We start from the raw sequence: 12,500 nt of genomic DNA on the forward strand, positions 1-12,500 counted from the left end.
AGCGAGCTCGCAGAAATGGGACGGCAGCCGACAGACCAGCATCAGCTTACACATGTGATCGCTGCGACAGAAACTGTCTCTCTCGCATCGGTCTCTACAGTCACAGGCGATGCTGCTTGGTCCAAGCAGACAGCCCAATTAGACATTAGGTCGGATATACTCTATCCATGGTCAACCATGACCGAAGGAGGCCTGCTGGTTATTTGGCAACGAGGGAAAGATGGTATCTTAATGGGAAGCTCATGACTATATATTGTGAATTGTTACAAATATCTTGGAATATTATTTTGTGCTCGTCTTAGCTTTGCAAGTGCCTCTCAGGACCTTGCTAGCGGGGCAAAAAGTGCTTTGTTGTCTATTTTGCAAAAGTTGTACATGTTGAATAACAAATCCTATGTTCCTAAAACTTTTTGATGCCTACGTTCAACCGGTAGCTCAGTATGGCACTGAATTATGGGTTTAGATAAAGCTGCCTTGTACATATAAAATGTCTATTTATTTGCTCTTAAGAATGTCAAAACACCTAATGATTTTGTATATTGAGGAATAATTGACAGTAAAGTTGTGAAACTGGCTTTAGGGGTACCTGTGCATACTAAGACCTGTAACTGTATTTAGAGGTTTTGTTGGGGTTTTTTTGTTTTGTTTTGTTTTTTTCCAAATTTCACCCACATTTTACCCTCGTTTGCCCAGTTTCTCCCAACCCTCCATTCATCCACATCTCCCACCCCTTCTAACCGATAATACTCAGATGTATTCATAAATACTTTAACAAAATGTCTTCAGTCACCGATATGTGTGACGGGACATTAAACAAAATTCCTCTTCCTGAGGAACAGGTCGTTACCCTATTTATATACATTGGTCTTTCCAGTGTGTAAGATATTGGTTAACGATGTTACGTATGGGAGAAGAAAAATTACCATTTAAAGCATATAAAATGTTATTTGACTTGGGATCACGTGGTAAAAAATCTTTGGTTTCAGGCATTAGGGAGTGTTTGTTTGAAAATGCTTTTGGTTTTGTATGAGTAAAGCAAGATGTTGAAAACATAAATGCGTTTTGTTTTTGTTGTTGTTGTTTTTTGTTTTGTTTTTTGTTGTTGTTTTTTTTAAGAACTACGTCAAAGACTGATTGATGCTAGATGGCAGAACTGGGATGAGCATCTGCAGAGCAGTGAGAGATATTCTTTTTTTACAGAACGTTTAAATCATCGATGAATTGTGAACAGTATCTTTTACTTGACATTGACAGACATTATAAAGTGTTTTATGACAAGATGTAGATGTGGAATATCAGACATCGCAGTACAACATAATCGATATAAAAATCATACAGATGTACATTTGTTGTGTCCTGTATGTAAAAATGAAAACGAAGATGAACAGCATTTTTCTGCTTTGTTGTCAGGCTTTTCGTGATTTACGTCTGAAGTATATTCCACAAAAAAATATTGTCAGTACCATTCCTTGTTCTGGACTACTTTTCTAATGGCAAATCAAAGGGAACCAATAGTCAGAGACGTGTGTATGTATTTATATAAAGCCTTTAAGCGACGTGCCATAATGCTTGGCTGAATTAATTGTTTACATTGTGCTTTCGTTATGTTTGTCTGTCAGTGTTAATATTACTATTTGAATAAGCCAATCGGCAAATTCGTGTGAATTGGTTATATTCATATTTACTGTGCACCCTTCAGAAGGGGCCATGGCCTATACTGATGAAACTTTTCAAGTTCGAGTTCGAGTTCGAGTTCGAGTTCGAGTTCTCTCTCTCTCTCTCTCTCTCTCTCTCTCTCTCTCTCTCTCTCTCTCTCTCTCTCTCTCTCTCTCTCTCTCTCTCTCTCTCTCTGTCTCTCTGTCTCTGTCTCTCTCTGCCTCTCTCTCTCTCTCTCTCTCTCTCTCTCTCTCTCTCTCTCTCTCTATCTATCTATCTATCTATCTATCTATCTCATATGTTGAAGCATTCACCCATGTCATAAGGACCTCATGGTCAATAACTTAAAGCTTTCCCTTGTCTGTCTGCCTGTCTGTCTGTCTGCCTCTCTCTCTCTCTCTCTCTCTCTCTCTCTCTCTCTCTCTAAATATCATCGTCGTTGTCAGCTTCTTCATCGCTATCAACAGAGCAGAGAATGTAGGGCAGTGTAAGGTTTGTTTACATTTGCCAGCAAAGCGGCATACGCATTAGATTAATTAAAAGATGTTAACATCCCGAGAAATAAAGAGACAGAAAGAGAATAAACAAGAAAGAGAGAAAGGGTGTGTGTGTGTGTGTGGGGGGGGGGGGGGCAGGCACAGACAGACACAGACCGTCAACCAAACACACAAACAGACACACAGAATCAAAGACAGAGACACAAACAGAGAGAGGAGAGGTCCTTTCCTTCTCTCTTAAAAGGTTAATGGGGCATATCTTCAAAGATCTTCCAATACGAACTTTTTCTATCTGGGAGAGCTCAGACATACTTCTATCGAGTTCGCATTCGCGGAAAGTTTTGCAGAGCCGTATTCAACGCATCGCTTGACATTGTCATAAGACATTTCCCTCCTTCTATCACCCCCTCTTCCCCCCCGTGTTACCATTTGTCTTGTCTAACCCCCACACCCACCCACCCCTCTTCCAACCACACACTTTTTTTTTTCTTTTTTTTTTTTTTGAGCTGGGTTCAAGGTTTCTATCCAATACGGTTACTGAGTCAGCCAGTCATTGTTTCTGTTCACGTTTCGTTTAGTAGTTGGTTTGTTGTCAGTTGTTACATTGTTAATATAATGTACAAGCTGTAGTTTTCCTTCTTCTTCTTCTTCTTGTTCTTGTTCTTCTTCTTCTTCTTCTTCTTCTTCTGCTGCTGCTGCTGCTGCTGCTCTTTCTTCTTTGGCTTTTGGTTTGTTTCAAAGACTCACGGAAAAGTTTATATTGAAGTTATCAGTGTAGTTATTCCCACGTTAGTCATTCCTTTGCTTAAGAATTACCATGCTGTTGATGAGATGATGATTATGATGATGGTTTTGGTGATTGTTAAAACACCCCCACCCCCCCTCTCTCTCTCTCTTTCTTTCTTTCTTTATTTATTTCTTTCTTTCTCCCCCTCCCTCCCCCTCTCTCTGTCTCGCTCTGTTTCACATTACTTCTGGATCGCGTTCTGGAATATCTGTTCACTGGAGACCTAGATTTCTTGTGTACATCATCTTTACAGACATATTCTTCTGCATGAATATTCAATCTGATTGGAGACATTTCTCTGAATGTTACACCATGGGTGCTTTGATTGCATCCTGTCACGATTCCTTTGGTGTGTTTTTAAAGTACGCTCGACTGGTATTAATTTGCTTCCGTGCGTTAAATTACCCACGAGTGATATGAAAAGTTCCCACTCACCCCCATTTCTCTTCGTCTCTCTCTCTCCCGCTGGGAAATGATATGATATGATTTTGTCTCGCATAGCATTACATGGACGCAAAATGGGATGGGAGTTCATTTGAGATCAGACAGATAGGCTGTTACGTCCACCAGGGGAATAGAGACAGTGAAAGAGAGAAAAATGGGAGAGAAAGAAAGAGAGAGAGATGGTGGGTGGGGTGAAAAAAAAAATGATGGAGATATATTATGAGGAACAACGAAAATGGTTACGTAACTGAATAGAAGAGCGGGGAATGGGGGCGAGAACAAGAACGAAAGAGGGAGAGGGTGAAGAAGACAGATAGACAGAGAAAGAGAGGGAGGAGCGAGACAGAGGCAAAGACAGAGACAGGCGGACAGACAGAGAAATAGACAGACAGACGGGGAAAACAAGGTGACGCTCTCTCCACCGGATGAGTTACCGGAATTTCACAGAGTAATATGTATTAACAAGAGGGTAACACATCCCAATGATTTGCAATGTAATGCAACATAGTACAATGCAGCACAGTGCAAATCAGTATAATGCAATCCAAATAATTCACGTTGAAGAAAAAAAAGTCGGTACTGTGGCGGTTAGGAGAGCAGCCAAATTTCGGTTATGTTGCTTTCAGCTAGGTAGGTCTAAGATCCCCCAGGTCTATGTTTCCCCAGGTCTGTATTCCCCCACATTTACGTTTTCTGGGTCTTAGTTCTCCCAGGTCTGTGTTCCCGCAGGCTTACATTTCTTCATATCTGTGCTTCTCCAGATCTATGGCTACTGGTGTCTACTGTTGACCAAAAACCCAATAGTATCCAGATTTGCTTTACCGTGTCACGTCATTATCATGAAACCTTGGAGGGGGTAGAATCGACCGCTGCCTGACCACCACGATCCACTAGCAGTGTTCAGAATGCATTACATTTTGACGGCTGTGCAGTATTATAACTTCTTTGTATGATTTGTCCATTAGCTAGCCTCTAGCGACTGCTTCTGACAATTGTTGACCACTACATGCCGCTGCTGACTGCTGCTGACCATTACAAAAAAAAAAGGGTGTTCAGACTGCATTGTTTTATCACATCTGTGCATTGTTTTTGCATGCCGTTATTGACAAGCTTTCCCGTTAGCTGACCGCTACTGACCAATGCTAATCAATGTTGACCGCAACTGACCATTACCAAACTGTACAGATTGTATCTTGTTGTGATGGCTGTGCTGCATTTGGACTTTCTGGCAGGATTTGGCCAGTAACTGACCACACTGGCTACTGTTGACCATTGCTGGTCACTGCCGACATTTGCCCACTCCCAAAACATTTTCAGAATGCGGTATTTTATTATGTTTATTCAATGTCTAGACTACTTAAACTAGTTTCACTAATCACGAACCAGTATTGATCACAAACTAAAAGTGTACAGTTTGCGTCATGTTGAAGCTGTTTTTTTTTTTTCATTTTCAGTCTTATCGTATGCAGTATTGTTAATTTTCACACTTTTTATCCACTCCTGACCAGTGTTGACCTCTACCCAATGTTTATGATGAAACAAATATAGGCATAGATCTCGGGAAATATAGGTTTGGAGAAACATAGATCTGGGGGTATGTAGTAGATTTGACGAGTCAGACCTGGGGGACGGACCTTGTGGATATGCTCCCTAGATTTCACACAGATGACAAAAATATGTGATGACATACATATGAAGTGATATGACACAAATCAAACCATTTTGATACACCACAGCACGCTACACCACACCACACAAGACTGTCATTCATGTCTCACATCATTGTCTTTTTTTTATAATTTCTTTCTTTCTTTCTTTCTTTCTTTCTTCTTCTTCTTCTTCTTCTTCTTCTTCTTCTTCTTCTTCTTCTTCTTCTTCTTCTTCTTCTTCTTCTTCTTCTCAAATTGAAATGTTATGGTATTGACGATAACTGCTTATTGTTTCTCAGATCTTACCTAGAAAACCGTATTCAGGCTGTCTATTCACGTGGCTTTATTTCTTCCAAAAGGCATGTTCCAAGAGGAGTACCGCAGGGGTCAATTCTAGGCCCTCTCTTATTTTCCTTGTATATCAACGATCTACCTTTATCAATTCAACATGCAATCTGTGATTTATTTGCTGATTATACATCAATACAATATGCTAGTCACAATGTTGACGAAATTAGTTATCACCTGAATGCCAACATGAAATCTGTCGAAAACTGGTGTGATGCTAATGATATGGTCGTGCACCCTGAAAAGACAGAATGCATGTTAATTTGTCCTCGTCAGAAAAGACAGAACATAAAAGACGCACAACTTAACATAAAATATAAAGACAATACTATCAAACAAGTTACTAAGCATATACTATTAGGCATTACTATTGATCAAAATCTTTCGTGGCAGGAACATATTCATTGCCTCATAAAACAAGTATCATCTAGTGTATTCCAATTATCACAGATCAAACACTTTCTTGATAATCATTCTAGACGTGTGTTTTACTTTGCCTATATCCAGTCTCGCCTCAGCTATTGCTCGATTATTTGGGGTAAATGTCCTCCTTCTACATTAAAGCCACTTTGCTCTTTACAAAAACGTGCCATTAAGATGATTAACCATGTAAATACCACAGGTGGATCTGTGCACAATATGTACAAAGAACTTCAAATATTACCTGTTCATATACTTATTAGATATAACACATTGATTCTTATGCATAAAATTGTTCATAACGCATGCCCACAATATTTAAAATCGTTATTTTGTTTCCAGTTCCAACGTAATTCAGATAGAGCTATTGTCCCAAAGCCTAAAATTGATTTATTTAAGATGAGTCTCTCATTTAATGGAAGCATCGAATGGAACATGCTTCCAAAGACATGTCGTCAAATTCCAGCCATATCTCTCTTTAAAACTAAGATAAGAATATTTCTATTCGATACATTTGATTAACCTACTCGCGGTCTTTTGCAAATGCTTGCTTGTACTCAGTCCACTAGCTGCCATGCCATGATGAATGAAAAATTGAATGTATGTGTATGTATGAACAGTAAGTGCGTGTGTGTGTTTGTGTGTGTTTGAGTGTATGGGCGTGAATGTGTACGTATGTCTTTGTTGCTTGTTTTATAATTTTGTGTGTGTGTGTGTGTGTGTGTGTGTGTGTGTGTGTGTGTGTGTGTGTGTGTGTGTAAGTACCTATGTACATGTAATGTACCAATTGTTCCAGTTTTTCATCGCTTTGTTACCTTTAATAGACTATTCAAGTTCCTATTCTTATTCGTCGTTCTTATTATTTTATTTTATTTCAGTTTATTTCTTTATTTTTATGTTTTGTGTCGTTCGTTCTTTATTTTTTATGTCGTTAAATGGGCAGAATTGTAAAAAGGCCTTTACTGTGCCTAATTCTTTACCCATTAAAGATTCAATCAATCAATCAATCTTCTTCTTCTTCTTCTTCTTCTTATTATTATTATTATTACTTTTTTATACTATAAATAATATTTATTTATTTATTTATTTATGTACGCTTATAGCTGACTTCATAACGTTTTTGCGCCTTATACATATTATTAGTAGTGGTAGTAGTTATTTTTTCATGTATGTATCTATTATTTATTCACCCTTTTTTTTTCTTTCTTTTTTTTTCTCAAGGCCTGACTAAACGCGTTGGGTTACGCTGCTGGTCAGGCATCTGCTTGACAGATGTGGTGTATAGCATATATGGATTTGCCCGAACGCAGTGACGCCTCCTTGAGCTACTGAAACTGAAACTGAAACTATTGTGACAGAAATGAGCAAGATGAATACAGGCAGTGTATTGGCAGAACAGCTTCGGGAGAACTCACACAGGTCTGGTTTTCCTTTCTACCCCCCATATCCCCATCTTGTTTGCAATCGATAATTGCCCGACAGTGCGGTAGAAACGTGACCTGACCCGCAGGAGAAACTGATTCGTCTGCTGGGGAATCGTTAATTACTGGTCATCACTATCAGATGGTTGAGACATCATTGCAGGTTCGTTTATGCGTTGGCCTGACTAAGCGCGTTGGGTTACGCTGCTGGTCAGGCATCTGCTTGGCAGATGTGGTGTAGCGTATATGGATTTGTCCGAACGCAGTGACGCCTCCTTGAACTACTGAAAACTGAAACTTATGCGTTGGAATTCAGATCCAGCGTGCACCTGTGATCAGGATTCGAAGCCGCCTTTTCCTTGGCAAAGGCACTTTACTTCTATACTCCACAGGCACAATTGCCGAGCGGTTAAAGCGTTGAACTTTCAATCTGAGGGTCCCGGGTTCGAATCTCGGTTACGCACCTGATGGGTGAAGGGTGGAGATTTTTCCGATCTCCCAGGTCAACATATGTGCAGACCTGCTAGTGCCTGAACCTCTTTCGTGCGTATACGCAAGCAGAAGATCAAATACGCACGTTAAAGATCCTGTAATCCATGTCAGCGTTCGGTGGGTTATGGAAACAAGAACATACCCAGCAGGCACACCCTTGAAAACGGAGTATGGTTGCCTACATGGCTGGGTAGAATGGTGATACACATAAAAGCACACTCGTGTACATACAAGTGAACGTGGGAATTGCAGCCCGCGAACGAAGATGAAAAAGAAGACTCCGATATTCCCCACTCCACCCAGATGTGAATGGTTAACTTACTTCAGTTGGGAATGGTTAAAATCGGCTAACAAAAGGATCGGATGCCACCTTCCAATGCCGAACCTGAATTGACTGCCCCGATGACTGTAAAAGAATATGGGAAATTCAACATTTAACCTGACCACCAGACTGGTCACAATTTGGGTGGCTGGAAACCGTCTCTCTGACGTGGCCCATTAGAGAACGAGTGAGTGCTCGAGAGTGTGTTTGAATGTGTGTGTGAGGCAGAGTGATTTCCGATTTTCAGCACCTGTTCGAAGAGAGTAGAGTTGAGTGTGAGAGAGAGACAGAGAGAGAGAGAACGAACGAACGAACGAACGAACGAATGTTTTATTCAGATAAGGCCAGAGCCCCTTACTGAAGGGGGATTCATTGATAATAATAATTTGAAAATGACATGACACAGTAAGTAGACAATTCAGATCAACCAAAAATTGTTAGCACAATATCAACCATATCACCCAAAATAGTCAACACAAATATTCAACAACATTCACGAGATAACTGTACGTAGTCTCTTCAATCCTTCATATATACATATATGGCTAAGTTATACAGAGAACATTTCTGTCTTGAAGACATGAGTAGATTTAACCTAAAACTAGACGGAGAGAGAGAGAGAGAGAGAGAGAGAGAGAGAGAGAGAGAGAGAGAGAGAGAGAGAGAGAGAGAGAGAGAGAGAGAGAGATGGGATTTGCGGTAACTTTTATTTGATTTTCTTCTTCTTCTTCTTCTTCTTCTTCTTCTTCTTCTCTCTGAAGAGTCATTGGGGCGCCGCACAGGAGAACTGTTCACCAGACTCCACGTCTCTCGGTTGTGGGTCAACTGTATACTAAAGACAGTTTGAATATAATTCATTTTGAATATTCAGTAAGACGTACGTGATTTTTTTTTTTTTTTTTTTTTCAATTAGGCCAACGCATTAGATATCAGCTTCATTTGATTGTTCCACGTTATATCTACTCCCGTCGTGCACGGACTGTCCGAGAAAGGCGCGAGAGAAAAATCGCTTACAACTTCGTATTTTCGTATTTTTTTCTGTTTGTCTGTCTGTCTTTCTTTCTTTCTTCCTTTCTTTTCTTTCTTTCTTTATTTCATTTTATACCTTTATTTATTTATTTATTTATTGTACAGTTGTTATTTTCCCTCATGAACAAACAAAAGGGAATCGACAACAAGGAAATCCCCATGTTGGCCAATCAAAATCTTCCCATGGCATTCGGGGAGGGGGGTTGGGGGAGAGAGGGGGGGCGGGGGGGGGGGGGGGGGGGGGGGGGGGGGGGGGGGGGGGGGTGGCAGAGGAAATGAGTTATGAAGGGTGGCGCGACGCATGAATAATCTGACGGGGTGAGAAAACCTCGTTTTCGTGACTTGCAGAGGGAATACGTCTAGATACTCTTTCCCTTATTATGTCTGTAGTTGATGGGGGAGAAGGTTTGTATTTGTGTGTGTGTGTGTCGAGGGGGTAGGGGTGTGGCGTCGGATAGAAGTGGATGTGTAGAAAAGAAAAAAATGAGGGAAAGGGAGGAAGAAGAACAAAATAAAAAAAGGATGGATGAAAACGAATAGAGTAAGAAATCAGACAGGGGTCTGAACAGTAGCTCAGTTTCAGTTTCAGTTTCAGTAGCTCAAGGAGGCGTCACTGCATTCGGACAAATCCATAATTACGCTATACACAACATCTGCCAAGCAGATGCCTGACCAGCAGCGTAACCCAACGCGCTTAGTCAGGCCTTGAGAAAAAAAAAGATGAATACATAAAAAAGAACTACTACTAATAATAATAATAATATGTAAAAGGCGCAAAAACTTGATGAAGTCAACTATGAACGTACAAAAAAATAAATAAATAACAATAATAATAATAATAATAATAATAATAATAATAATAATAATAATAATAATAATAATAATAATAATAAAACAATAATAAAATAAATAAATAAAATAAAGTAAATAAATAAATAAAATAAAATAAAATAAAAATAAATGATTTTTTTTTTAAATAAGATAAAAACAGTAGCAAAAACAAAAAAAGCTGGAAGTGGAAGAAAATGGTCGCTGTGACATTCTGGCTAATGGTCGGTCGCTGCTTTCCCATTTCCACTGTAATAGTACCAAAATTGTCCTCCTCTCCGGGAATCTTTTTTTTTTTCTTTTCTCTATCCCTCACACATGCCGCCAACCCCACCCCACGGTCCCCTCCACACACACACACACACACGCATAAGTGCTCGCCCATATGCACGTTGGAAAGGCTACCACACATGAGAACGAAGGAAAGAAGGAGATAGACTGACAGACAGACAGACAGAAAGACAGAAAAAGATTAGAGAGAACGGGAGACAGAGACAGATATACAGGGGGAGGAGGCGCATAGAGAAGAAAAAAAGAGTGAGAGAGATTGAGAGAGGCGGACAGACAGACTTCTTCTTCTTCTTCTTCTTCGTTCACTCGTATGCACACGAGTGGGCTTTTACGTGTATGACCGTTTTTACCCCGCCATGTAGGCAGCCATACTCCGTTTTCGGGGGTGTGCATGCTGGGTATGTTCTTGTTTCCATAACCCACCGAACGCTGACATGGATTACAGGATCTTTAACGTGCGTATTTGATCTTCTGCTTGCATATACACACACGAAGGGGGTTCAGGCACTAGCAGGTCTGCACATATGTTGACCTGGGAGATCGTAAAAATCTGCACCCTTTACCCAGGCGCCGTCACCGTGATTCGAACCCCGGACCCTCAGATTGACAGTCCAACGCTTTAACCACTCGGCTATTGCGCCTGTCGGACAGACAGACAAAAAGAGACAGAGACAGAGAGAAAGAGAGAGAGAGAGAGAGATGATTTTGTGACTAACAACAGCATGGTTATTCCCCACTCACGATGAAAATTAGTTTATAAAGCATATGTTAGTGGGCAGTACCTTTGCAAGGAAGGTATCAGACTCAGACTTCTTTTTCTTTAACTTTATTTTTTAACAGACTTATTTTTTTAGTATTGTCAGGTTTGTATTTTTTCATGAATAACTGTGTAAACCCCTACCCCCCTCGCCCCCAGAGCTTATCTGGATGATTTAATTGAATGGAGGAGGAGGAATTTTGTTTAATGTCCCGTCACACATATCGGTGATTGAAGACATTTTGTTAAAGTATTTATGAATACATCTGAGTATTATCAGTTAGAAGGGGTGGAAGATGTCGATGAATTGAGGGTTGGGAGAAACTGGGCAAACGGGAGTAAAAATGTGGGTGAAATTTGGAAGGACAAAAAAAAAAAAAAAAAAAACAACCTCTAAATACAGTCACAGGAAATTACTTAAAGGGCTTCGTAAAAGAGAAGTCGTTAAAATAACAAGCGAAACAACTGATAATGAATGCAAAAAGTCAAAAACATCAACGTTCTCAGTCATTTGTGCTTAAGTTACACCCTGTTATAATCCTTAGAACGTTTTAATTAATCGGGACCTGATATTCAATCTTCCATCATTCGATACTTAATCAACACGGTATTGAACCATCTAATCACCTCTTTTTTTTTTCTTTCTTTTTGTCCCTGATTACTTGACGTATCAGTGTGTCTCACATGGCGTCACAAGAAGATCCGATGTTTACGTCAGATAGAAAGGCATTTTACTATTCCTCCAGCAAAAAACGGGAAAAGAAGAAAGAATTAGAGACAGGAAGACAGAACTCAGAAATATTTTACTGCAAGGCCACCGGCCTGTTTGCAAAGGGGGTACATACATACAATTGCGACACACAAAATACCGAAAATAAAGGGGGGAGGGACCAATGTCATGGACACAACATTTCATAACTGAAAAAGTAGACAAAGATTATTGGCTCGTGACATTTCCTTGAGTAACTTTAAGGTTTTTTGAAAAGTTATATAATCATGTCATTTCTTCTTCTCTCTTTTTTAAGGCGTAATAAATACACATTGCCACAGAGCGTGTCATGAGCCTGTTTTCATTTTGTAAAAGTAACGCTAAATATGTGTATTCATTTATGTTTCTGGACATTTTCACGGGGTATTTTTCCCTGTTTAACTGATACATTGGACATACTAACAGAAAACGGCGCTCGTCTTCTTCAGCGTTGCAGAAAGGGCAGGAGTTTGATCTTATGTGTATCTTTTGTGCAAATTTATATCACTTTGCCTAGCCTGAATCTAGCAAAGACAGTACGAAACTTAACAATGGTTATGTCTGAAATGTACTTTTCTGGTTGCAACATTGACTTAAAACAGCGATATGTAGAGTATCTATCACTTTCAAATAGTTTACTTGACCAGTCTTGTTTATGACAGTCTATTATGCGTTGTTTAAAAACTTGTATGAATGCGTTTTCGTTTCCAACTCCTCCATTCAACCAAACATCTGAAAATCCATATATATCAAGGCAATGCTTGACCGTGTTGGCCCAGTTGTGTTAGACAGGAAGACAGAGAGAGTGAGA

General features: G+C 39.8%; 1 protein-coding gene across 2 annotated transcripts in view; it reads left to right on the forward strand.

Moving 5' to 3' along the window:
- The window catches only part of LOC143291147 (innexin unc-9-like), a 492,319-nt gene that overhangs the window by 167,483 nt on the left and 312,336 nt on the right, over positions 1-12,500 (forward strand). The gene's annotated exons all lie outside the window — the stretch shown is intronic.

This window comes from Babylonia areolata, chromosome 1 (assembly GCF_041734735.1).
Source record: "Babylonia areolata isolate BAREFJ2019XMU chromosome 1, ASM4173473v1, whole genome shotgun sequence".
NCBI lineage: Eukaryota > Metazoa > Mollusca > Gastropoda > Neogastropoda > Buccinidae > Babylonia > Babylonia areolata.